The sequence below is a fragment of the Equus caballus genome, chromosome 30, assembly GCF_041296265.1.
Source record: "Equus caballus isolate H_3958 breed thoroughbred chromosome 30, TB-T2T, whole genome shotgun sequence".
NCBI classification, from domain to species: domain Eukaryota; kingdom Metazoa; phylum Chordata; class Mammalia; order Perissodactyla; family Equidae; genus Equus; species Equus caballus.
In genome coordinates this window covers 28,231,629-28,259,319 of record NC_091713.1, presented here as the reverse complement: position 1 = coordinate 28,259,319, position 27,691 = coordinate 28,231,629, and the positions used below count along the sequence as shown (strand labels likewise).

Below are 27,691 nucleotides of genomic sequence, written 5' to 3'. Positions count from 1 at the left end.
TGAACCCTGGGCTGCCAAAGTGGAACGTGGGAACTTAACCACTGTGCCTGGCCAGCCTCTGTATCTTTTGGTTTTTAATGTAAGTCTCTGAGATAAAGTTCCTCAAGAAATGGATAGGTGGAGTGTCTGATAAGTCATCTCTTGAGCCAGCCAGTTCTTCCTATACCAACGTCTTCATAGGATAAACCTTACCTTGAGATACCTACTGAAACCTCATGAGAGGAGTCAGGGAATCTTCCAATTCCACGGCCCGCAGACTGATACAGAGCCTAGGGCCTCATTCCTAAAAGCTCTTGATCCAAGGAATATAAGGATATCTGCAAAAAGTCACTTTGAAACTAACTTTCAATTTATACCAAATGACTTTACTTTTCTACCTCAGGCAACCAACTCAGGTATATGGGTTCATCTACGTCTACACTACTATCCAAGTTTCTCTTCTCGAGCACCAGGACAGAATAATAAATCACGGGGCTGGCTTATATTTAACATCTTCGAGGTCAAAGTGAAGCCCATCTTATTTACAAGAATCCCAAGCTTCCAGGACTTAACGAACTTCCCGTGCTGGTGCTATATGTTGATGATGATTTTCCTAGCAGAGAACACCCAGTAAGAAAAAGTTCTTGAGAATAATAAACACCTTTGTAAAGAATATATAACCAGTATTATGATGGTCTGGTGTTGGTCTGGGGTCTATGACTTTTGGAAGCTTAGGAGGGTTATTACTCTGCTTTTACCTAAGGCCTTGTGGAACTCAAGCATATAGCACGTTATCTTTATGTTTTGCCGCTGTCTTTCTTATTTATTTAGGACTATTTTATAAAGTGTATTTGCATTTACTTAATTTTCCACTTTGGTCTTTCCATTTATTTAAGTAAGTATTATTGGTGCCTGCTCTGAACTTCTCACTGACCTGATACTTTTGACATGAGAAAGGGCACGACTTTTCTTAACTCCTTCAGCGGTAAGACCCTCCTTTGTGTTGACCTATGCCCTCTGTCTTGCCTGGGCATGAATTGCCCCCAGGACCCTCAACCAAATTCTGCCACTCAAGCATGAAAAAAAGATGATAATGTGGCTGAGGAAAATGAACATAATTCAAGTGTGAGAATTTTGAGCTGACAAATGTAGTACAATATCCAGTTGCTTTTTCTTTATCTCTTTCTATCAGTAAACTTGTGGCAAAGAGAATTGATTATTTTGTGCTAGAACTAAAAAAACCAGTTAAAAAAAAATCTGATGCTCCAAAGTTCAACCATCTAACATTTAGGTTTTGTTCATTCTGGCACTTATTCATGTGCTACTCTGGCCTGATCTAAATCTCTTACCCAGTGATTTTCAGATGACCTTTAAGGAGTGGGTCTGTGTATGCTGGAAAATAATAGCAGAAAATATTTTTTTTGCCCCTATTCAAGCTTCAAAGAAAATTAATTGTAACAAAGAAAGAAAAATGCCTAGTGTTGTAGAAATGGAGTGTTCCAGAGGAAGAAGCCTGCAGGGATGTGATTTACCCTGGTAGGAATTCTTGACTGAGTCTGTGAATTGTGTAGGCACGCAGAAAAATGAGCTCAGGACTTATAATGTCTCAAAAGACAGAAATCCACGTTTCCCTTTATTTTTTTGGAAGGTGGATATGAGATGTGTAACAGACAAAGGATATTTGTTTTTTACAAATTTATTTGCAAAATAGTGTAGGATTACATGCAATATTTTGAAATAAAAACGTGAATTTATATATCCCACCCTTATAAAAATTAAATAAATATCAAAACCAAAAGACATGAGAACTTTCCTCAGTTATATTTGTTTGCTTCAGATAATCTTCTTCTGAAACAGATTACTTATTGTATCTTTCTTTTCACTAAGAATGGAAAATGTCTTGGGTCTGCAATTAGAGAAAGTGAACCATTAAATTGTGGCTGGACACATGAGTTATATAAGTGACACATTTTCTCAACATTGTGACTTGCTTGTGGGTTCTTTTTGGTCTAAGTCATCTGGGTCAGACTCCTATTTCTTTCATGTACTGATAGTATAACTTGAATCCTTGTGTTTACCTGTCTAAATGACACACTTTTACCAAAGATAATTTGAAATTACAGTTGCAACTTTGGGTAACTTTTTATATGAACAATATTGTTCATTTGAGTGGGAAAGAGGAAAAAACATCGCAAATATCCAATGATGTCAATATACTTCATTTTTTTTATTGGCTTGAGAAAGTTTCTAAAAGAAGTCCCTTTCTTAAGATACTCCTTAGCCAAGTCTAATAAAAATGTAAGAACTTTACATCTATCTCTTTATTAAATTACTCCAAATCACAACTTGAAAGAAATGGCCCTTATCCTTCGATTACTTTTCATCTGCCCTATACTGTTCCACTGACTTCTGCTCCGTTTTATCCAAGACGATACACAGAAGCTCTTAAATAAAAGACACAAATATAAATATATTTAACTTTTAAAGGCGTTTTTGACAACAGATAACAAAGTCAAAATAGCAAAAGACATTGGAAAAATATCTGCACATCATAAATGATAAGGTTTGGTCCTATGGGTATCATTTAAGGTGAGCTCTTAATTCAATAAGGAAAAGGAAAATATTTATTACTGGGTAGCGAATTATCCTAAAACTTAGTAGCGTAAAAAAACATTTAGTTTCTCAGGGTTTCTGTGGCTCAGAAATCCAGGAGCACCTTAGAAGTGTGTTTTGGCTCAGGGTGTCTCATTTGGTGTGTGCAGGATGTTGGTAGAAGCTGAAGAGTCTGCATCCAAGATGGCGCACTCACATGGCTGTTGGAGGAGCCTCAGATCCTCACTGGCTATTAGCAGGTGCTTCAGTTACTTGCTAATTGAGCCTATCCATAGGCTGCTTGATTGTCTTCATGACACGATGATTAACATGTCCAGAGTGAGCAATCCCAGATAGAGGAAGCCCCAGTACTTTCTGTGACCTAGATTCTGCAGTCACATAGCATCATTTCCATGCCACTGTATTTGTCTGAAGTCAGTCGCTTAGCTCAACCGTACTTAAGAAGAGGAGAATTAAGCTCTGATTTTGATGCTGGCAGCATCAAGGAAATTGTGGGAATGTTTTAAAACTGCCACAATGATTCATTCACTGTCCTGATAGGGCAGGTGTTGATATACCAGTGTATATGTAGATGCTCCTACAGGTTAATGTAGGAGAGAAAGAACATAACCCAGAAGTTCTCTTCCAACCCATTCCAGTTGAGTTTGGTCCTCCTCCTCCTTCATTTTTCACTCTCTTGGCTCTTCTCTAAGTTTTCTCCATCCATAGAGGTTTCTAACAATGTTCACTGTAGTTTTCTACACATGTAATTCCTTCTCTCTTTAGGGGCATCTCTAAGTCTGGGTTTAGCAATGGCTGCCAGAAATCCATGTTTATTAACTATCTTGTGTGGAATCATGCTTATTTCTCTATTACAAATATACAAAGATAGTGACACAACACAAAATCTTCTTTGTATCATAAATATTTAGTTATAAAATTTATCTTCCCTTTTAACTTCAAACTTTGGTTCCGTGAGATATTCTTTAATAGAGTAGTTGTTCAATCAATATTTCTTTGACTAATAATATTTCCTTAAAACAAACATAGTAGATGTTCCATCAGTATTTCTTGAGTAATAGTAATATTCGTCCAATGGCCAACTTATTGTTTTCTCACCAAGGCTTCACACATTATTTCCAATACATTGAATAATTTAGATCACCAGAGTCCCCTCAACCCAAAGCCTGGAACATCTGCTAAAATCTTAAAGCTGTAAAGGATATTAATGACAAGTAGAGGAGTCTAGAAATATCAGGTGGTTGTGATGTGTTTGAAGAATGTATTAATGACTGTTTAACTTTGTGAGAAATTTTGTTTTTTGCACTGTGAATATCTCAGCTACAAAGAGTCAATGTTAGTGATAATACTTGAAATGTCACATGTATCATACTTTTCATTGTTTAAAGATGTCTCTCAATAATGGGTGCTTCCAGATGACTTGCGTTACATCTTAGTCTCTGCCGTAACTAATTTCAGCATGTTCACTCTACAGCACAACATTTCTCCAGCTTATACAGTTGGAAGGAAATTAAAATGGAATTTTATGGGTTCATTTTGTGTTTAAAACAGATTTGAATAATCAGGAGGAAACATATTTAGTATTTTGTTTCTCATATCTCACATCCTCCAGGTTTTTGATATTGCATCCAAATTGTGACACCACCCTGGAACCCAGTTGTCATTTTTTTTTGCAGTAAAGTTCATGAACTGAGTATTAGTAAAGCATTTCCTTTCTAGTACACAATCAAGAAATCTTCAAGAGGTATTCCAAAAGTCTGCTTGGTAATAATATTTTATTGTCATTTTTAATGCCAAGTTCATGAGCATTTTTTACTACACTGCTAAATTATATATTCCAGTTCAGTCAGAGGTTTAAACATTATATATTCCAGATTGTGATTCACGCTGTGTTGCAAACAGCATTATGCCTAGTGCAGCTGTCATAATGGAAGTATTATAAAGTGTTGTACAGATATAAAATGTAAACTAAAACTCTGCAAAATTCACAGAAATTAAGGACAAGCAAGGAGAAAGTTAATATTAAAAGTTCTGCTGTAAGATAGTCTTTCTACATATAGATTAGATATACTAACATATATTTATAGAGATTCCATATATATTCATCTGTCTATTGCATGCTTCAGTCATTCATTTATTGAACGTCAACCATAGACTAGATGCTCTTAAATTCTGGACATACAGCAGTGAATAAAACAGTGAGATTCCTCCCCGCATGCTGCTTGTATGCCAGTGGTTGTAGACAGACTTTAAATAAATAAACATGTAAATATATAACACGCCAAATACTAATGAATTCAATGCAGAATAGTAAAACTGAGCAAGAATTATAGGGATTTCTGCAAACGGGATGGAGACAGCATCTTATTTTGTATATGAAAGTCATGGAAATTCTCTATTATGAGGACATTTTTTAGCAGAGACCTGAAGAACACTGTAGAAAGAGTGTGCCAGGTAGACGTCACAGCAGGTCCTTCTTCATGTGGGAGCAGGTATAGTGTCCTCAAGGACCAGGGTGAAGTTACTGTGGCTGGGGCAGACTGAGAGAAACGCAGGTGGTAAAAGATGCCCATAGAGAGACAGCACTGTGTCGGTATTATGGAGGACTTTGGGGGCCATTTTACGGTCATTGAATTTTTTTACAGATTTATATTGTAGAAAATTTCAGATTTATAGAACAATTGAGTAGGCCATTCCTCAGTTTCCAGTCATTAATTTATTAATCAATATAGTGTGTTTATTATCATTATTGAACAGATGTTGTTACAATATTCTTAGCTAAAGTCCATAGTTTATTCAGATTTCCTTAGTTTTTACCTAATGTCTTTTATGTTTGCTTGTTTTGAGATTCCATCCAGGACACCACATTACATTTAGTTCTTGTGTCCCCTTAGGGTGATCTTGACTGTGTCAATTTCTCAGAATTTTTCCCCCTTTTTTCAGCTTTATTAAGATATAATTAACATATAAACATTGTGCAAGTTTAAGGCATACAATGTGGTGATTTGATGCATTCATATATTGCAAAATTATTACTACAATAAGGTTAGTTAACACATCCTTTGCCTCATATAATTACCACTTTTTTATTGTTGTGCTGATGGTGATCGAGAATATTTAAGATTTCCTCTCTTAGCAACTTCCAAGTATACAATACAGTATTCTTAACTAAAGTCACCATGCTGTACATTAGACACCCTGAACTTATCCATCTTATAACTGGAAGTTTGTACCCGTTGACCAACATCTCCTCAGACATCACTCAGATATTTTTGATGGCATTGAGAGTTTTAAGGACTAACAGTCAGGTATTTTGTGACATGATCCTCTATTTGAATTTGTCTGATGTTTTTCTCATGATTAGACTTCTGTTACGTGTTTTGGAGTGGTAGATCTACAGAGGTAAAGTGTCATTTTCATCACATTGTTAAAGGGAACATACTATCAACATGATTAATGACTGTTGATGTTGACCTTGATCACCTGGCTGAGGTAGCATTTGTTAGGTCTCCTTACTCTAAGTTACTCTTATCTCCTTCTTTCCACGCTGCACTGTGGAAGGAAGTCACTATGTGCATCCCTCCCTTAGGAAGTGGAGATTTATGCTCCCCCTCCTTGATAACAGAGAATCTACATAATATCTTGGAATTCTACTGCATGGGAGATTTGTCTGTTCTCTTTTTAAAAATTTATTTTTAGAATAATTTATTTATATCAGGATGAACTGATATGTATTGTACTTTGGATTACAATCGGATCCTGGGCGTGGACATGGCAATGTTCATCGGGCCACGTTGAGACGGTGTCCCACATGCCACAACTAGAAGGACCTGCAACTAAGATATACAACTATGTATGGTGGGGTTTTGGGGAGAAAAAGCAGAAAGAAAGAAAAAAAAAGATTGGCAACAGTTGTTAGCTCAGGTGTCAATCTTTGAAAAGAAAAATAGCTAAAATAGAAGGTCATGTGGCAGGATTTAGCAGGCAAGGTATCGAGAATTATTATAAACTTCTTGTAATTAAGACAGATCTGTAAAATAAATAAACAGAGGTTCATGAAATCAAGAATCTTAATTTAGGAAGAGGATATTATATGTACAGTGAAAAGGATGTTGCCAGGGACAATTGTTTATCTACATGGAAACAAAAATTAAATGGAATTTCTAACTCCATACTGCACATTAAAAATACATTGTCCAAATGGATTAATGGCAACTGTGAAAAGCAAAATTTTAAAGATTGCATATAACGTTTTATAATGGTGAAGCAGGAAATGATTTCTTAAATAAAACATTAAAAATATAACTATGAAGGATAATTTTGACAGATTCAGTTACACTGAAACAAATAATTTCTTTTTCTAAAAAATGTCTGTATATAAAAAGTATATCTCCTTCAAATGAGGAGACAATATTAGAACATATACGAGACAGAGATTAAGATTATCTATCTATATTTCTATCTCTATCTGAAGAATTCCTAGAAATTATTAAGGGAAAAAGCATGAATCTCTGAGAAAAATGAATAAAATTTGTGGATAGTTATTTATAGAAGAGGAAACATAAGTGGGTCATACTGTTCATCTTCTATGATAGAAACTGGCAATTGTGGCCCCATTTTGACAAAGAGATTTGAGTAGAAGTAACATGTTCAAGTTGTAGGTCATCTACTTGAAATAGAGGCTCCTTATCTTTTTTTCTTTCCTTCAAGCTGCAATTTATATTTCATGCAGAAGATCAGCCTTCAAACTAGGCTGGGAGAAAGCCCTACGAGATGATGAAGGCACAGGGTAGAGAGCCAGGATCCATGGATGACCTCATGGAACAGAACAGCCTTCCTTCCCTGGGCTAGCCATCTATAACGTGAAAGTTTTGCAGAAAGAATCAATGCCTAGCTTGTTTGAACCACTGAGTTTACAGCACTGCACTTTAATTAATTATCGGAATTGGAATTGGAAGCAAACTAAAAGATTTTGGCACATAGTAGCCTGCCATGAAAAATCACTTTGACTCAAATAATGAGGGAGATAGATGAGATATCTACAAAGCCTGCCAAAAAAAGGCCAAATATTGGGATTTCTTTTCAAATCCTTCCTGTTTCAGCAAGGTAGTACAAGCCAGATTACTAAACCAGGGCACAGAGGGAGGGCATACCACTCTGCTAAAGAGGCTTTCTCTGATGGCAGCTGCAATCTAAATTGACTGAGGATACACAAATGTGGAGTTTTGCAGGGTTATAAAAGCCAAGCGCTTCTGTCCAGGGAGCAGCAGTTGATAAGATTATGGAGCCTACACATCAATGTGCTTGGACATAAAATGGCAGCCAAGCCAACTGCAAAGATCAGATTATGTATATTGTCTGTTCACTCAGCCTATTATTTCAGATTGCCTTGAGGTAGCTGCCATTAAAATGAGTATAGATGTCAGTAAATAAAAGAGAGTCATCCAGGCTTAAGAACTAGTCCAGGTAGATGTTTGATTGCATTGTAATTTCTTTCACATTGAACTGAATGGAAGCAAATAAATCAGAAGCCTCCAGAGTTTTTAAGGAAAGTATTTTGCCCAAAACATTTAGCTTCAAAGCCTGTGATAGTCCAATTCTTCAGGCAAATCTAAGTCTGAAAAGCTGGACACAGAGGGGATTTGCTGTTAAAACTCTGCCACACCAAGGAAGGCTTACTCTCCACTGTTTATTTTAGATGTAGACATAACGGACTAGAGAGATCTTGTCACAGAGAAGAGCCAAGTTCCATTAAAGAAGTTACTCCAACATTGAGAAGGGGAGGCATCATAATATCTATACAGTAGATTTTATAAGCAGCTGTGACTTCACTATGTACCTCTTCCTCCTTTTTCACAATTGAGTTGGTATGGCAGTTACCCTGTACTTGAAAGGGAGAAGGTGGTAGTTAGAGATGAGTATTTTGTCTGTTGATTTATTGGTCACCAAATCATGAGGATTTATATCAAAACCTTTGGGTAAAACTGTGCATGACAAAGACTTCAACATGCTAAAAGTGAAGCAAATTAGGTAAGGAGCAATAGTAAACAAGATTACAATGAAGTTAAGTGTTTGCGATGCCAGTCACATAAGGCCCCTTACTCAGCTGATATTGAATGCATGCATCCTTGGCCTATCAGTTCTCAAAGGCTGGGAGAAGGTAATCAATACTTAAAGAATTGAAAGCTCCAAAACCCTTCTACAAATATTCAGGTGTTTAGAATCAATATCAATCTTGCCATGCCAGTTATGGCTACTTTAAGGCTGAATATAGGCAATTTCCGCTTTCATAGCTGTCTCAATATAGCAGATACTTTGACTTCTAAGTCCCTATTCACCACTGTTGTGTGGTGAGATGAATATCAGATGAAGAGTTGGAGGACGAGGGCGCAAATCTCCATTCTGTTATTTACTAATGCATGAATGAACTTGTGCAAATTAATCTTCTAAAGGAAATTACTTCATCAAATGATTAGATAATAACACAGTCGACCAGCGGTATCTGCCCAGGATTCGTTCCAGGATCCCCTGCGTATACCAAAATCCACGGATAGTGGGGTCCCTTAGTTGGCCCTTGTCTCTTCGGGTTCCGCATCTGCGGTTACAAAGGGTCAACTGGACTACCTATGTGTTTGGATTTGTTGTAAAGACTAATTCATTTAAAATCCTTCCCAGATCTTTGTTATCAAAAACATTAGTTGCTAAAGATTCTCTTTGGAAAAGGGTGAAGCATTGCACATACTTGAGCTCTCTTGGCAATTTATCATGTATATTTGTCCAAATATAGGCTTTGAAAATTCCTACCAAATATAAGCATGTTTGACATTACTAGTTTTTTGAGAAATTGAAAACACATGAGCCCTTAATGGATATTTGTTGAATTCATGAATGAATAAATGCTTCATTTTCGTGGCACTGACCAAGACCTCTGTTGAGTGCTGATTCACAAATGCCATCCAAAACTCTATTCATAAAGATGAGTTTATTACTTGCAACAAAGGGATATCACCACTCTGACACATACACACAAGTAAGTGTCACTTAATCTTAGTATGGTGATCAAGCTGTAATGTCTCCTCTTTCCTGTATGTAAATATGTTTCGTATTATGACACACTTGAACAAATCAATGGCTTAGTTCTTGACTTTTTATGATGCTTTCTCAACTCTCCATTCTAGGAAATACATGTGTGGAAATAAAATCTTGATCCTAATTGTGCAACAATAACACAGTCAATCCATTATTCTTTTTCTTATTCTTCAATCTATTATAATTTTGACCCTTCTCCGAAATAACAAAATAAAGCATTCATATAAAATTTGAAGATTATATTTTGTAGCAAATTTACTGTAGAACTCAGAGAAATTTTGGTACTTTACCTACCAATTTCCCCAAAGCCTGATTATTTTATATTCTTGAAAAAAGTATGTGCCATATTCCTTCTACTGATGAAGAAACTAATAATAATTTTGAATTTTACAGCACCATAATGTCTGCTACACATTCAATCATATTTCTTGAGGTAGAGGCTTTATTTGCGTTGGAAGACTTCAGGCTCTGATAACTTGTCCACTCTACACCTAGTTTCTCAAGAATAAGATTCTGAGTGACCTCATCCTTTACCCCCCAAACTGCTTTCTTCACTCTCACGTGTCCAATTTTCTTTATGAGTTCGTTGTTCAAAGGCCTTTTATCTCACCTGTTTCAGAAAAAGCTTCTAGAACAGCTATCAAAAATTTTAATGCATTTGTTGTTTTCCAGTATGTCACACTATATCCACATGAACGATGCTGAAATGGCTGACTGCTTCCCTTACTGTTGAAAACTGAAATTCCAAGGTCAACGTAAGCTCTACTTAGGCCGAGGTGTATTGGCACTTGTTTTCACTCTTCAGCATGCTTCTCTCCAGGAGGTTGGCAGGATATTACTGGAGAATTCTCTTCATATAGCTTCACAGAAACTGAGCTTTATCGTTAGCCAGGATAACCTGCCTTTGTAAAACAAAATCAATACCTAGGCTTAACGTATCTCAATGATGGTAACTGCTACATGCCTCCGATTTTGTGCACTTACGTCAAGACTAGAGTGTTTACTTTGCCTTTTTAGAAGAATTCTTATTTTATATTTCTCTCAAGCAAACTAGTGGTAAAATATTGAACCTCCTTTCCATTGCAGGTAAATGAATAATCTAGGATTAGAAGAATATCGTGTTTCACTATTTAAAGATAAATTATCTAGACCACCTGTAATACTTAAAGCAGAATTTTGGTCCCATCTCTTGAAAAAATCCTGTATGCTTTAGTATTTACAACTGATATTATAAAAAATCACAACATAGCATGAAAGTGCCATGGTTACTATATGAAGAGCTAACAATTTATTGATCACTGGCTAGCGAATGGTAATATTTATTAGATAGAAAAATAACAAAAAATACAAACCACTAAACATTATTTGACATTTTAATATTCTTAAGTTATTTGAAAAATATCTTAAATTTATTTTCTTACACTGGACGTTCAAGAGACACAAATTTAAGACAGTAAGCATCTGAGATTTAAGAAATCCTGTGATACAGCAAAATAGAATGACATATAAATTGATGGTTATAACATTTAGACATAGTATATCAAGAAGTTAGAGCACAGAACAAATTGAATAGTAATTAAGTCTAAAATATAATAGAAATAAGATTATTATTTTAAGATTCCTTAAATGAAGTATAAAGCATTGAAATATACCTTAAGTGAAATATGAAGTATCAAGGTAAGGTAATGAGATTACTCAAATGAAAAATAATTTGAATCTGTAATTAAGGTGGCATGCCTTGTTCTAGGATACAGAATCACGAGTGAAGGAGAGAGTTTGAAATCGTTATTGATCAGATGGGCCAATCCAAGGGAAGATGAAGCATTTCACAGGCATTCAAGAAGAAAAGCCATAGAAATGAGAGAAAAAAAACAATCTCCACACACACAAATGAGCAAATAGGCCGGCCATTAAACTTACAATGCCAGATTTAGAGGAAAATTGAAGTTTTGAGGCAAAACAGTGTGACCGTGGAATCCTCTTTGAAGGTAAACTGCCTTTGAGTAGAAAGTCAAAGAAAGGATTTTATGAAAACCTTCAGGGATCTGGATGTATTTTATTTGTAAACTCCTTTCCACTCCCCTTCCATGTTATATACACACACTCACAGACACACAGACACACACACAGACACAAAGACACTCATTAAAAAAAAAAAAAAAAAAAACCCAGCACAGAAGGAATGGTTCAAAATAAAGGAGTAAGAAATTGCGAAGTTCCTGCAGGATAAGATCTGTGCTTTCTTATTCTGCACTTTAAAATAGAAATAGGATTTAGGTCTTGTATGTGGTTTAAAAAGGGTGATGTTTTTAACCACTTTACCACAATATCTTCTGCTAGATTATCTTTATTTCCTGGAGAATTAATTTGTTTTACTTTAGTGCCCCAAATAAATGTCCCAGCTCCCATCCCACAAACTGGCATATGTACACCATTGTATCTACACCATTACTGTCCTCAAGAGTCCCACATTAGGTCCTGGAGGGAAAGATAATACAACGAATTATTACACAAAGGAATTCTCAGAGTAGTGACTTTTCCAAATACGAGGAGGAGAGGTTGTTGTCACAGAAAAAACTTAATGTAGTCAACATTTTTTCCTGGCATATTGTAAAGGGGCAAATTTTCAGGTTTAGCTAGGGAAAATAGATAGTCTTTCAAACTTGGGTTAAAATAGGAAGACCGAAAGAAACATTTAAGGATTTTTTTTTTTTTGAGGAAGACTGGCCCTGAGCTAACATCCGCGCCCATCCTCCTCTACATTATATGTGGGACACCTACCACAGCATGGCTTGACAAGCGGTGTCATGTCCGCACCCGGGATCCGAACAGCAAACCCCAGGCCACCGAAGTGGAAAATGTGAACTTAACCGCTGCACCAACAGGCCAGCCCAGAAAACTTTAAGGATCTTATGTGTCCTAATTTTATTTGCTGGAAATGGACTCCAGGTAGGGATTGGAAAGCAATTCAAATTATATGATTTTTTCCATTGATGCCCTCCTTATTATCTTCTCCTGTGAGTTAGTAGGGGAATCTGTGTCTGTAGGTGTAAATTCAAATTCTGACCAAATACTCAGGAGAACCTAAAATAAGTCCTCGGTAAATTACTTGGAATTAATTAATATTATAATTGAATATCCCATGGTATGCCATATTTACATAAGAAAAGACATTTTAGAAACTGTTTAATCTGAATCATGCTATTCAATGCACGCTTCAGATACTGAAGAACATTATCCATCTACTATAAATGCAATTAAACTTTTTAGTCCTATTGAAATAAGATAGAAACCTAGGAAAAAGGTAAATGAGACGTGATCCTCAAAACACATCAAGCTTAACTCAATAAGGGGATTGTATTAGCTGGACCATATACAAAGGGGATTGTATATAGTCTCCATATATGTGGAGAAATGTATTATAGGAATTGGCTCACGCAGTTATGGAGGTCAGGAAGTCACATAGTCTGCTGTCTGCAAGCTGGAGGACCAGGAAAGCCGGTGTTATAGTTCAGTCAGAGTCCAAAGGCTCAAGAACCAGGAGAACTGATGGTGTACTCCTCAGTCCAAGGCCAAGGGTCTGAGGCAGGGCGGGGGGTGGGGGGTGGGGGGTGGGGAGGCTGCCGGTGTAAGTTCCAGAGTCCAAAGGGCCAAGAAGCAGGAGCTCTGACATCCAAGGGCAGGAGGAGATGGATGTTCCAGCTCAAGAAGAGAGACAGAGAATTGGCCCTTCCGCCACTTTTGGTTCTATTCAGGCCGTTGATGGATTGAATGATACCCACCCACTTTGTTGAGGGCAGATCTGCTCTAGTCAGTCTGCTGAACCAAATGCTAATCTTTTCCAGAAACATCCTCACAGACGCACCCAGAAATAATGTTTTATCAGCTATCTGGGCATTCCTCAGCCTAGTCAAGTTGACACATAAAACTAACCGTCACAAGGATGTTTTTGTTGTGGAAATAATTAAGAAATTCTAGGGAAAAATAAGAGGTTGTACTGTAGTATCATATTACTCAAATAGCAAATGACTATACATATTAAAAAATAACCATTGATCACGGCATTGGGATAATATTTTTTAAAAACTTTTTTTTCTTCAGGTTAAAGAAAGGCAGAACTTTTCATCCTCAAGATAATTATGTCTAGGTAAGTTTAAACTGGAAACAATGTTTTGTTTTGTTTTTTACTGAGGTCATAATAGAAAGCAATGGTTTAATGGTGTATCTTCAATAAGCTGGAAATCTTGTTATAGTTTATAGTTAAATTGTAACTCAGGTCACTAGCACTTTTTGATTCATATCAGCTTTTTTGTTTATTTTGTTAGGAATGTTCTTAAAACTTTCCTACCCACTTCAACTCATATTTTCCTTTGATCGTGTTTGAAGAAGGGCAGTCGGCCTACTGAAAGCACGATGCATTTTTCTTCACAAACATATCCAGTTTAAATACATTACCTATATTTCAAATTCAACGTTTCCAGAAGACATTTGTGTTAAACCCTATGATAAACTGTTAAAGGGTTTTTCTAGATTTTTTTTTTTTTTTGGTGAGGAAGATTGGCCCTGAGCTAACGTCTGTTGTCAATCTTCTTCTTTTTGTTTGAGGAAGATTGTCCCTGAGCTCACATCTGCATCAATTTTCCTCTATTTTGTATGTGGGATGCCACCACAGTGTGACTTAAGCAGTGTATAGGTCCGCACCTGGGATCCGAAACTGTGAACCCCATGCAGCTGAAACAGAGAGCATGAACTTAACCACTACACCACTGTGCTGGCCCCAGTTATTTATTTATTTTTTTTAACAGACAATGGCAGGTCTATTTGATTTGTTTTAAATGTATTCACTCTTTTGGGTTCATTTGACCACAGATTTAGGAATTAGATTCTTCCGACGGAAGTATGTGTGTTTAATTTCTCCATGGAATATGTGGGGAAACCAAGTAAAATGACTGGTCCAAATCCAAATCTTGGCCAATGCCACGTGCCAGCTTTCCTGCCTATTCTAAATCAGGCTTTGTCAAATCACTCTGAGTTCCTTGCTTTGGCTTCACAAATGAAGGAAATATAATCCTCTGAGAGTTGTAAGAGAACGGCAACTCCTCACAAACACATGCCACAACAGGAAAAGAGGCACATGGATAAAAGTGCTTCTCCTCTCGTGGTTCCTTTCTTGAAGGAAAAGCATTTATTAAGCACAGAAGCATCCCTGACCTTAATTTCCATTGGCTAGAACGTGCTTACCTGGATATCTGGAGTTGCAAGGGAGGCTTGGAAATTTACCAATCTGACAAAGGGGATGAGTGTCACAATTAGCTTAAAAAGTCATCATTCATGCCTGAGGCTGTGCACTGAGCAAAGTCAGAGTTCTGACAGCAAAGAAGGAAGGAGAAATGACTTGTAGAAACAGCAAAGAACATCTCCTATATACACTTATTTTTCTTCAAATCCCAGGGCTAAGTACTAAATCCATCTGTACAAGAGTGAATGACTGAAGAATAATTTGTTGATGTATCTGGGGACCTTTTTCTGTAAATCACAAGTTCAAATTACATCCAAAAATGTTTTCAATATGGCCTGAATAATGTTTTAGATGTTGCTAGTATTATGTTGCTAAATATAATTCTCACTAAGTTAGGGAGACTATGGAACTTGGAAAAATTTTCCCTATAGAAAATCTGTTGAATGAAAGCAATTTCCACTGTGAGGACAGACCCGTGATTTCTGAGCCTGGTATTTTCAAGCCCTCACCGTTTGCAGAATGATGTATATATTGCAGAGAAAATTTGATGAACGAATCCTTTAGTTATATCCAATTAAATTACAAACACATACATGGCTAATGCTGATATGACAATTTAATTCAACGCTAATTAGATTTATCTGTCTGCTGTAAGACACACAAACATATGCCTTTCTGCCTCCCTCTAGGAAAAAATAAGTTTCATGTCAAAATGCCAACATTTATTAAACTGAACGAAAAACCTGAAAATAGTTGCATGCTTTTAAAGAAATTAGTCTTCCTTTAAGTTCTTCAGGTGCTCCTGATGCATATTAAAAAGAGATAATTATTAGCATCATAAATTTATATGATGTATTTCTAAGTAAGCATTTAATTACATCAGCTCAAGGACAATTTTAGGTTCCATATAATCTGTGGGTTATAGAGGCCATAAATAGACTGCTTCTGTAGACGAGGTGACATTTTAGCCAATGAGCAATTGGATGCTGAACAGCGTGACATTTCTGCCTTCTGTTAAGATCACAGTGACAACTATGTCCTTTCATCTGGATTTACCGACCATAGGTAGGTGATGATCCTTAACATCTATGCATTATTTACACCGAGAAGTGCCCATAAATACATGATGAGACGGCTCTTGGTAAATGTTGCTGTACCTGAATTTGCTTTGAATTTCCTTAAAGAAATTTTACATTTGTTTCAAATTAATAATCAGAGAAAACACAATGCCATTCCAAGTAACAAAGCACCTTTCACAGTTTCATAACATATTCATTCTTCACCCGGGGGCCTATATAGTTATTAAACAGATTTGATAACAGCCCAGTAGTTACAATCAGAGAAACTGGATAAGCATCCACATTCTAGCATTTCATAACTCTGTAAGCTTGGGAAGTTCATTTAACTTCTCATAAACTTATCTTAAAAAAATTGTGGTTCATGCACATAATATAAAATTTACCATCATAAGCATTTTTAAATGTACAGTTCAGTGCCATTAACTGCACTCACGTTGAACAACTATCAGGACCATTCATCTCGAGACCTTTTTTTTTTGCATAACTGAACTTTTTTTTTTTTTTTAAGATTTTATTTTTTCCTTTTTCTCTCCAACGCCCCCCGGTACATAGTTGTGTATTCTTCGTTGTGGGTTCTTCTAGTTGTGGCATGTGGGACGCTGCCTCAGCGTGGTCTGATGAGCAGTGCCATGTCCGCGCCTAGGATTCGAACTAACGAAACACTGGGCCGCCAGCAGCGGAGCGCGCGAACTTAACCACTCGGCCACGGGGCCAGCCCCATAACTGAACTTTTAAGCCTGTCGAATAATACCTTCCCACTCCTTTATCCCGCAGGCCCTGGCAACCACCATTCTACTCTGTTTCTATGAGTTTGACTATGTCAGACACCTCATATAAATGGAATCACCCAGTATTTGCCCTTTTGTGACTGGATTATTTCCCTGAGCATTATGTCCTCCTGTTTCATCCATGTTGTCATCTATGGCAGGATATATTCTTTTTGCATGCTGAATCACATTCTATCTTATATGTATGTCACATTCTTTTAAATCTACTCATCCATCTATGAACATTTAGGTTGTTTCCACATCTTGACTATTGTGAGTAACAGTGCAATGTACATGGGAGCACAGATACCTCTTCAAAATGCTGATTTCAATTCTTTTGTAATAATACCCCGAAGTGGGATTGCCGGATCATATGATAACTATCTTTAATTTTTTTAAGAACCTCTATATTGTTTTCTACAGCTTCTGCACAATTTTACATTCCCACCAACAGTGTACAGAGTTCCAATTTCTTCACATCCTTGCTGACACTTGTTATTTTTTGTCTATTTGATGATAATCATTCTAACAGGTGTGAGGTTGTATATCATTGTGGTTTCGATTTTCATTTCTTTGATGATTAGTGATGTTGGGCATATTTTCATATACCTGTTGGCCATTAGTGTGTCTTCTTTGGAGAAATGTCTATTCAAATTACTGGACCATTTTAAAATTGGGTTATTTGTGTTTTTGCTATTGAATTGTAGGACTTCCTTATATACTTTGGTGCTAACCCCTTATCAGATATATAGTTTGCAAATATTTTCTCTCATCTCTAGATTGCCTTTTCATTGTGTTGATTGTTTGCTGTGCGAAAGCTTTTTCAATGGATGTAGTCTCGCTTGTCTATTTTTGCTTTTGTTGCTTGTGTTTTGGTGTCCTATCCAAGATATTGTTTTGAAAACCAATGTCAAAGAGCTTTTTCCCTATGTTTTCTTCTAGGAGTTTTACAGTTTCAGATCTTACATTTAAATGTTTATTGTATTTTGAATTGATTTTTGCGTATGTTGTAAAATGAGAGTTCAGTTTTATTCTCTTGCATATGATTATCTAGTTTTCTCAACACCATTTGTTGAAGAGATTATCCTTTCCCCGTTGTGTACTCTTGGCACCCTTGTCGAAGGTCAGTTTACTGTACATGTACGGGTTTATTTCTGGGCTTTCTATTCTGTTCTCTTGGTCCATATGTCTGATTTATGTCAGTACTATATTATTTTAATTACTGCAGCTTTGTAATATATTTTGAAATCAGGATGTATGATGCTTCCAGTTAAAGATTGCTTTAGCTATTCAGGGTCTTTTGTGGTTCCAAGTGAACTTTAGTATGTTTCTTTTCTGTTTCTGTATAAAATGCTATTGGGATTTTAATGGGGATTTAACTGAATCCATAGATCACTCTGGGTAATATGGACATTATATGAGAAGTCCACAGCTAAGATCACACAATGATGAAAAGCAGCTTTATCTCCAAGACCAAGAATAAGGCAAATGCCTGATGTTCACTCTCACCACTTCTGTTAAACATAGTCCTGGAAGTCTTACCTAGAGCAATTAGGCAAGCCGGAAAAATAAAAGCTATCAAATTGAAAAGGAAGAAGTAAAATTATCTCTGGTGCTAGATCATGTAATCTTCTATGTAGAAAACCCTGAAGACTCCACAAAAGAAACTATTAGAACATGTATTCAGTAAAGTTGTAGAATATGAAATCAACATACAAAAATTAGTTACATTTCTTTACCCTGACAATAAACTATGCAAAAGAATTTAAAAAGCAATCACATTTACAATTATATCAAAGAGAATAAAATATTTAGGCATAAACTTAACCAAGGAGGTGAAAGACTTATACACTGAAAACTATAAAGCATCAATAAAAGAAATTAAACAAACAAATAAATGGAAAGACACCTCGTGCTTGTGGATTAGAAGACTTAATATTGTTAAATGCCCTATTAATCCAAAGGGAAACTCACTTTTAAAATGCAAGTAATAATACAAATATCACAGAGTGGTGTTGATATAATGGCTTGTTAATACCTACTATATTGCATTTTCTAAATTAATTTCCATGTTTTTGTGATACTCCCCAAAATGAGGATAGAGACCTCATGCCTTTGAATTAAGGCAGATCCTTTGACATGATTCTATGAACTCTCTGTTATAGCCATGCAGGCTCCTTCTAGCAATGGGGTTTTATTAAAAGCAATAAAGACATTCAAAATTCCATGCATAGCCTGGAATTATCAATCAGTTGCCTCATCACCAGCTGCAACAGTTCAGTTACTGAAGAAATTCACCACAGCTAAGGAGACTAAGCCTCAGTCACTGGAGTATATTGTTGTGAGTTTAGCAATAGGATTTTATTGCTCAACTTTAATTATAAAGTCTTAGATCCCCCCTTCCCTGCCCTCTCTATCTTTTTCTGTTTTCACTTCTGTAATCATCAACCACCTCCATTTCATGTTGTCTTTTTTGCTTCATGGCTTCAGTTAACTTATAATGTTCACTTGTTCATAGCTGCCTTTTGGTTACAGCCCCTCCTGCTACTGTCATCTTATGACCTATTGCAGAGCATCTTTTCAGCTCAAAATGTCCCTATAAACTGGCAGGTAATTACTCTCATTTCTAAGTTCAAATTATCCAAAGAAGAGGCCAGTCCCATGGCTGAGTGGTTAAGTTCACTCTGCTTCCGTGGCCCAGGGTTTCGCCAGTTCAGATCCTAGGTGCAGGCTTAGTGCTGTTCCTCAAGCCAAGCTGAGGTGGCATCCCACATAGCAGAGCCAGAAGGACCTCCAACTGGAATATACAACTATGTACTGCGGGGCTTTGGGGAGAAGAAGAAAAGAAAAGAAGAAGAAGATTGGCAACAGATGTTAGTTCAGGTGCCAATCTTTAAAAAAAAAAAACCTACCCAGGGAAAAACTGAGATGTTTGTATCATCTCCATTTGTGTGGACGTCTCACTGCCTAATTAATTCACAGGATCCTGCCTAGGAATTAGGATGTCTTTGTGCAGAGCATGGCAATTCAAGACAATTTCTCTTAACTAGGGATGATATATGTGGTATTAACCTTGATGTATCTACAACATAGATTTGTGCTTCTGGCCTGTCTTTGGGTTAGTCTAGAATGGAGTAATGGATGGTTACTGGAGACAGTGTTTGTCTTTCCTAATGTTCCGTGATCGGTATTATTATCTATGTCAGTCTGCTAGGGCTGCCATAATAAAGCACCATAGACTAGGTGGCATAAACCACAGAAATTTATTTTCTCACAGTTAAGAAGGTTAGAAGTCCAAGATCAAGGTTTCAGTAGGGTTTTATTCTGAAGTCTCTCTCCTTGTCTTGTAGACGGCTGTCTTCTCTCTGTGTCCTCATGTGGTCTTTCCTCTGTGCACAGACTCATCTGTGTCCACATTTCCTCTTCTTATGAGGATGCCATCATATTGGATCAGGCGCCACCCTATTGATCTCATTTAACCTTAAGTACCTCTTTAAAAGTCCTATCTCTAATTTAAATCACATTCTGAAGCTCTAGGGGTCACGACTCCAACATATGAATTTGGGAGGGACGCAATTTAGTCCCTAACACTATCCTTACCAAGTTTTAAAGTAAATAGAAAATAATTTTATGTAACACAGTTGGAAGTAAACCTTAAGGATGGCTTACAAAAGGCAAGGTGAGATTAGGGCAATTTAGAACGTTGCCTGTTACTTGCCTTAAGAAAAGAAAAAAAATTGTCTTGACAAGGAAAAATCATTTTAAAAACTTACTCCACCTTGTTTCTAAATTTGTTTTAGACTATGACAAATACTAATAGCTTTGTGTACACTAATAAAGTGTAATTAACACTGAATTTGGAGACAATGGTAATGAGATTTCAGCACTAGAAAAGACAGAAGAGACTTGGAGAAACAGTGTTTTCTGACTAACAACTGAATTAAATCCTTCCCTCAGGATCAAGCTTCCCCATTGTGCACCTTATGCATAAAAATAAAATCTTGGAATGCAGCCTGCAGCACATTGGGATTTAGGTGATTTTAGTAGATCTTACATAATTAATGAAAAATAAACAAAGGCATAAGGAAGCATCATAAATATAGTCTTACGCTAATATTCTATGCCACCTAATTCATAAAGATTAGGGATATGCATGATTCCAAGAAGCCTCAATTGTAGCTACTTTTCCTCAATATAAAATAAAAATGCCCGTTGCATTTTTAATTTTGTACAACCATTTAAAACAGAAGTGATCTAAAACAATCTTTCAATAAAATGGCACCGAATTATTCCTTATTTGTATTAATGATAACACTGAACTGGAATCTATAGACGGTTCCAAATCAAGTGGTGTTCCATCCTCTCCAAATCCACGTCTTTAATTATACTAATCCTTCTCTGACATTATGAATGTGCAACTTGCATTTCGGCTATGTGAATATTTTCATAGCAAGCCCCCTGGAGTCAGCTTAATGCCACTCCACCTCATTTCCAGTGTGATGCACGGATTTTGTCTTTCTTTCCACATTCCGTGTTGCCTTTGCATTTGATGATGGAATTTAGCTTTTTTGATTTTGACCACGCATTCTTCACCAAAAAACGAAGTCTTTTGTGGTAGATTGCATTAGTGATCTTAATTCTTCGCCTGCTGTGAACTGACACTCATCCTATGTCGTCATCATAGATGGAGCATACTTCTCTTTTCTGTGTCTTGGGGCTAGGTATGAGACTTGCTGTGGCCAATGATAAATATGCAGAAGTGACAGTGGGCCATTCTGATCCTAGGCTTTAGGAGGCTGCCATGTATTTTTATTTGTCTTTCTATGTTATTCTATAACCAGAAGAGCATTTCTCATGTAAAGTCATTGCCCCAGAAGGAGGAAGAGAGAAATGTGGAACCAAATTGATCCCACTTTCTGCAGCCTAAAACAGAGTGGTCTGCAGACTGGCAATAAGAAGCAGAACCGTCAGGTTGAGCTCATCCTAGATCAATCAATGATCAGATACTTGCCCGATAATAAGTGATTGATGCTTTGTGGTGGCTTGTTACGCATCAATAGCTAACTGATACTGGTTGGGTTATGGGATGAATGACTCAAAATTCATATGGTAAAGTCCTACACTCTACCTCAGAATGTGACTGTATTTGGAGATAGGGCCTTTAAAGAGGTAGTTAAAGTAAGAAGTCCTTGAGTGGGCCCTAATCTGATATGACTGGTATCTTTATAAGATGAGGTGATTAGGACACAGACACATACAGAGGGAAGACCGTGTGAAGACAAAAGAAGACAGCCATCTACTCGCCAAGGAGAGAGGTGTCAGAATGCAATCAACCCTACCAACACCTTGATCTGGACTTCTAGACTCCAGAACTGTGAGAAAATAAATTTGTGCTGTTTAAGCACCCAGTCTGTAGTACTTTGTTATGGTAGCCCTAGAAAATGAATACAGGTTACATTCACCGTCTTTACCTCTTTAGATATTTTGTAGAATCAACACCTAGTTTCCATATGTGAACCTACCTGAAGAAGTTAGGCCGCATGGCTACTGTCCAGCTCCTGGAGTCTATTGATGAAACATATTTAAGGAAGCTAGATGATGCCCTTATTGGATAACTTAGGGAGCCATGAACAACATTTGGTTATTTAATTATAAGTTTAGATTAATTAACATTAAATGAAATTAAAACTTCTCTTGTAAGACATTTGGTCCTGTCCAAAACGTCTATCAGACATTTGGTCCACGCCAAAAGTTCCTTGACATTTGGTCCAGTCCAAAATGTCCATGAGGATATTTGTTCCATGCCACGATTTTGTACAGGAGGAAATATTAAGGACCTTTTTGTGTGGACCTAATGTCTCCATGGACATTTTGGACCGGAACAAATATGGCCAAATATCAAGGACTTTTGGCATGGACCAAATGTCTTATGGACATTTTGGGCAAGACCAAATGTTTGCTAATCAATATTTCACTTCATTCTGTATCAGAATAATTCTTTATTTTTTAAAGTGTGCATAAATTATATTATAATGAGGTCCAAATAACCTTTTTATGGTGCTGTAGCTTATCTGGAAAACTGCAGTTTAGAAGAGGCCAAAATAGGGATTTATCATTTATTCTCCATTGCTACAATTTTAACTTGTCCATTAGTCGTTTTTCTTAGCAAGCACTAAATGAGATCATAATGGGGAAAAATGTCTTTGGTTTGGTGTAATAATGCTTAAACAGAACTATAAAATATGGCATATGCTATCAGCAGATTTTTTTTCATTGGTTTCTTGAGGATAATCAATTCTTTTTTAAATTAGACAATTTTTAAAGATTTTAGAAAAGTTATAGATTTAGAGCGAAATTGTGAACATAGTACAAAACGTCAGACACGCTGCTCTCTTCTATTATTAACATCTTACATTGGTATGGTACATTGGTATGGTACATTTGATACAATTTGTGAAACATTATTGATACATCACTTTGAACTAAAGCCCATACATTATTCACATTCCTTTACTTTTTTTCCCCTTAGTTTTGACCTAATGTACCAGGATCCAGGATCCCAGCCAAGATGCCACGTTAAATTTAGTCATTATGTCTCCTTAAGCTTCTCTGGGCTGTGACGGTTTCTCAAATTTTCCTTGTTTTTGATGACTTTGACAGTTTTGAGGAGTACAGGACTGGTATTTTGTAGACATATCAGTGATTTATTATTGTTCATATTGACTGTGACCACCTTGTGGAGGGACAGTTGGTCAGGCTTGTCTCCCATAGAATTGCCTTTTCCCCCCTCTTTCCATCCTGTACTTTTGGAAGGAAAACACTATGCACAGCCCACACGGAAGGATTGGGGAATTATACTCGTCGCTCTTGAGGGGGCAATTTCTACATAATATTTAGAATTCCTCTGCACTGGAGATTTGTATCTTCCCCCCCATTTATTTATTTAATCATTTGTATCAGTACGTATCATAGATTTTTATTTTATGCTTTGAGTTACAATCTAATACTCTTTTAATTTTTGTTGTTGCTCTAATTTTTCCAGCATTAGCCATTGAGTGCACTTGCAGTTGGTTCCTGTCTCCTCTTGACATCCTCGGATCAATATGGGTATTTTTTTTAAATCACTTTCTTACATTCTGGCATTACACAGTGCTCCAGTCTCATCTTGTTTATTTCTAGCATCAGTCCTAGAATCAATTATTTCTCTAAGGAGCCCTGGTTCCTTTTATTGGACAATGATATTAGAAAGCAGCAACTGGGTGCTGGTATGTTCATTGCGACCAGAGTATCTTTATAAGTCTTCTCGGCTGACCAAGCAGGAATCATATATGTGTAAACACACATGTATATACACATATCTATAATTATTTATATAGGGAACCATCTGTCTCTATATTAAGCTAAACATGAGTGCCTTCCTTTGCCTCCAACTCTAGTCTATTATTATTAATAGACTGTTAACAACAGAAATTACTTTACTTCCCTCCTTTGCTGATCGTAAACTCCCATTCAAACCTGGTTTCCACCATTTGCCATTCACTTACTTCATTGTTCACTTCCAGTGTAAATGTTAGCAGAATCAGAATTGCTAGCCCATACTCCCACAGAAAACAACTTTATCGACTAGAGTGTAATGTTTCTGTGCAGTTGTTTTTGCCTTAAGTTCTGCAGATTACACTCATTTCCAAAATTACGTAGGTCACCTTCAGGTATCTGTAATACAGGTAGGTTATCTTATCTTGTCACAGTCTACAATCCTTCCTGAGATCTCCAACTTCCTAAATGACTCTTTAAAATTTGCATTCATTAAGGTTCAGTCTTTGTGCTGTAATGTTCTATGGGTGTTGACAAATGAATAGTGTCTTGTATCCACCATTACAGTATCATATATAATAGTTTCACAACAGTAAAAATTCCCTATTCTTACCTATTAAACTCTCTCTTTTCCTCTAATCCCCTGGCAACCACTGATATTTTTACCATTGCTATAGTTTTGCCTATTCCTGAATGTCATATGATTGAAATTATACAATCTGTAGCCTTTTTAGACTGGTTTCTTTCACTTAGCAATATACGTTTAAGATTCATTCATGTCGTTTTTTGGCGTGGGTATCATTAATTTTTATTGCAGAATAACATTTTTGGATGTACCAGTTTATTTATCCATTAATCTATTAAAGGTTATCTTGATTACTTCCAGTTTTTGGTTTTTATCATTAAAGCAGCTATAAATATTTGCATGCAGGTTTTGCATGGACATAATTTTTCAAATCAGTTGGGTAAATACCTAGGAGCATGAATACTGGATCCTATTGCAAAAAATATGTTTAGCTTTGTAAGAAATTGCTAAACCATTGTCCAAAGTGGCTGCAACAATTTTCATCCCCACCAGCAATGAATGAGACTTCCTGTAGCTCTGCATTCTTGCCAACAATTGATATTGTCAGTGTGTTTTTTATTTTCACTTTAGCTATTCTGGTTGATGCGTACGTACTGGAATCTCACTATTGTTTCCACTCGCAATTTCCTGAGAATAAATGATATTGAGCATCACTTTATATGCTTATTTTCTATCTGTTTGTCTTCTCTGGTGAGGTGTTTATTTAGATCTTCTGCCTATTTTTTTAACTGTTTTTTTTTTTTTGTAATTCTTGAGTTCTAAGAATTCTATGCATATTTTGGATACTAATCCTCTATCAGATATGTTTCAAAAATATTTTCTCTCTCTGTAATTTTCTTTTTATTCTTTTAACGGTGTCTTTTGCAGAGCAGACTTTTAATCTAGTAAAATACAATTCGTCAATTTTTTTCATGGATTTTGCTTTTAGAGGTGTATTTTAAATCATCTCCAAATCCAAAGACATCTAGATTTTCTATGTTTTTTCCTATATTTTAAAATTCTGTGTTTAAATTTAGACCAAAAACCCATGTTGACTTAATTTTAATGAAAGGCGAAAGGTGTGTGTCTAAATTCTTTTATTTATCTTTTGCACATGAAGTCCAATTGTTCCAACACCATTTGTTGAAATGACCATCTTTTCTCCACTGAAATCTCTTTGTTTCTTTGTCAAATATCAGTTGGCTATATTTTTATGGATCTAAATCGGGGCACTCCCTTCTGCTTCATTGTTCTTTGTATCTGTCTTTTCACTGGTGCCATGCTGTCTTGATTGCTGCAGCTTTGTAGTTGGTCTTGAAATCAGGTAAGGTGCACTCTCCACCTTTAGTCTTCTTCAATACTGTGTTGACTTTGCTAGGTTTTTTTGACTTTCCATGTAAACTTTAGAATCAGTTTATCAATATGTTTATCTATATATATCTACCTATATACGTCTCTATATCTATATCTGTATATATGTATCTCTCTCTCTCTCTATTTTGATGGGATTTTCAATGGGATTGTGTTGAATCTATACATAAAATTGGGAAGAATTGATAGCATAACAACTTTGAGTATCATGATCCATTAATGAAATATCCCGCCTTTTATTTAGATCTTCTTTGATTTCTTTCAGCACAATTTTGTAGTTTTCTGCGTATATATATATCCTGTGCATATATTGTTAGAATTATTCCTATTTCCTTTTGTGTGTATGCCGTTGTCAATGTTTTATCAAATTCCAATTGTTCATTACTGATGTATAGGAAAGCAACTGACTTTTTATATAAATCTTGTACCCTGTGATCTTGCTATATTTACTTGCTAATTCCGGATTTTTTTTTTTTGTCATTTTTTTGGGTTTTCTACGTTACTTGTGTCATCTACAAAGAAAGAATTATTTTCCTTGCTTCCCAATATATACACCTTTATTTTCCTTTTCGTATCATCTTGTATAAGCTAGTACTTCCAGTACATTATTGAATAGGTATGGTGAGAGAGAATGTCTTTGAGTTCTTCCTAATCTTAGGAGGAAAGTATCTCAAAGTAGTTTGGTCAGGATTTCTTTCTTCAACTTTTAAAATATTTCACTCCAATCACTTCTTATTTGCGCAATTTTATTAAAAGTCTACTGTAATTCATATCCTTTTTCCTCTATAGAGAGGTGTTTCTCTCCCAATCACTACAACGCCAACTTCTGTCAAGATTTTCTCCTTGTCTTAGATTTTCTACAGTTTGAGTATACATCCCTAGATGCAGGGGTTTTTTTTTTGGTATTTCTTATGTTTGGTGTTGTCTAATCTTCCTGTATCTGTAGTTTGGTGTCCATGATTAATTCTGGAAAGTTCTCAGCCATTATTCTCATATTTATTCTGATCCACTCTCCTTTTTCTCCTGCTGATATTCCAATTATGCATTTATTAACAGATCTTGGATATTCTATTATAATTTTTAAGTTATTTTTTCTCTTTGCTTTTCATTTGGGAAATTTCTAATGACCTATCTTCAATTTCAATGACTCTGTCTTCAGTCATGTGCAATTTACTGATGAGGTCTCAAAGGCATTCTTCATATCCATTATAATGTTTTTGATGTTAGCATTTCCTTTAATTCTTTCTTAGACTTTCCATCTCTCTGCTTACATTACCCCTCTATCTTGCATATTATCTATTTTTTCCATCAGAACTCTTAATATATTAATTACAATTGTTTAAAATTCTATGTCTGATAAATCTGAAATCTCTGTCATATCTGAGTCTGGTTCTAATGATTGTTTTATTTCTCTCTTTTTTTACAGGGAAGGAGTCACCCTGAGCTAACATCTGTTGCCAATCTTCCTTCTTCTTTTTTTTTTTCTCCCCAAAGCCCCCCAGTGCATGATCGTATATCATAGTTGTAAGTCCTTCTAGTTCTTCTATGTGAGCAGCTGCCACAGCACGGCAACTGACAGACGGAAGGTGTGGTTCCATGAACAGGAAGTGAACCCAGGCTGCCGAAGCAGTGAGAGCCCTGAACTTTGACCACTAGACCATCAGGACTGGCCTTG

At 36.2% G+C, this 27,691-nt stretch overlaps 1 long non-coding RNA gene across 1 annotated transcript in view; it reads left to right on the top strand.

The window, feature by feature from the left end:
* LOC138921539 (uncharacterized) overlaps positions 1-27,691 on the top strand; it is a 62,609-nt gene that overhangs the window by 14,184 nt on the left and 20,734 nt on the right. Inside the window, exons 2-5 of the long non-coding RNA XR_011434175.1 lie at positions 12,404-12,630; positions 13,783-13,828; positions 23,809-23,873; positions 27,443-27,645. This is a non-coding gene — a long non-coding RNA (uncharacterized lncRNA). The remainder of the gene's footprint in view (positions 1-12,403; positions 12,631-13,782; positions 13,829-23,808; positions 23,874-27,442; positions 27,646-27,691) is intronic.